Source organism: Primulina huaijiensis, unplaced genomic scaffold (assembly GCF_012295235.1).
Source record: "Primulina huaijiensis isolate GDHJ02 unplaced genomic scaffold, ASM1229523v2 scaffold205902, whole genome shotgun sequence".
Classification (NCBI taxonomy): domain Eukaryota; kingdom Viridiplantae; phylum Streptophyta; class Magnoliopsida; order Lamiales; family Gesneriaceae; genus Primulina; species Primulina huaijiensis.
The window spans coordinates 1-947 of record NW_027354259.1 but is presented as its reverse complement, the minus strand read 5'-3'; the positions used below and the strand labels follow the sequence as shown (position 1 = coordinate 947).

General features: G+C 34.5%; 1 long non-coding RNA gene across 1 annotated transcript; it reads right to left on the bottom strand.

Moving 5' to 3' along the window:
* Positions 1-311: 311 nt before the first annotated feature.
* LOC140966390 (uncharacterized) lies at positions 312-941 on the bottom strand. The gene is made up of 2 exons (XR_012173340.1): positions 672-941; positions 312-565 (listed from the first exon to the last, which is right to left on the bottom strand). It is a non-coding gene; the product is annotated as an uncharacterized lncRNA (long non-coding RNA).
* Positions 942-947: the final 6 nt, after the last annotated feature.

The window sequence follows — 947 nt, the reverse complement described above, 5'->3', positions numbered from 1 at the left end:
TATATCTTGGATCATCGAGTCCAAGTATAGGTGTACATCGTACATGTGACCGTCCTGAAGGTAGAAATAACGGCCTTTTTTTTTTTTTTACCTAATTAAAGAAAGGAACCGCCTGAACAAACTCGCTTTAGTAAAAACTAATAATGTATTAGAAACGCCCAAAACACTTTAATCAAATCCGAAACAAGAAACCTGGGGATCTCAAAATCACATAGCTTAATAAATTGAAATTGGACTAAAAATAACAAAACACCTTTGGAATCAGAACTGGCGCAAAACACCATTACTCGATTCCAAAGCAAGAAACTCGATGATCTCAAAATCACAGAGCTCAATACATTGAAAATAGACTAAAGAGTACCTTGTCGCATTCAAAATATAAGTGGTGTCATAATTAACAACAGTATAACATCGTCCAAATCCATGAAATCACTGAAGGGTCACCGTTACAAATTTGAAAAATGTTAATTGCCAAAAGCTAAAACACGAATTCCACTGGAAACTAGCACAAGCAAGTAAATATATAACCATCCCTTCTCTACTTAATCTTCTTCTTCGGCCTTAACTGCATGACAAAAATTAAACAAATCACAATAAGCATATAAATTCACCACAAACAACTGATTTGAATATATCAAAACAAGCACCAATTAAAAATCACATCTCCATACCTGGTTGCTGTGTCCACATTTCTTCTTCCTGCAGTTGACGGCACGAGGGTGCAAACGGGCATAACATCTTCAAGAACATCACAAAACAAATATAACTAAAGTAAAAAAAAAAAACAATAAATCTGTGATACCAGGGCATCATCCAATCTATGAACTAGCATATACTTGATCTCTCCTCCGTTACATGATAAAGTCACATTTTCAGTCCAACTGATTAGTGAATCCCGAATCATAAATTGTACATGATTTTCATTTACCAAATCATCTTCGCAAATA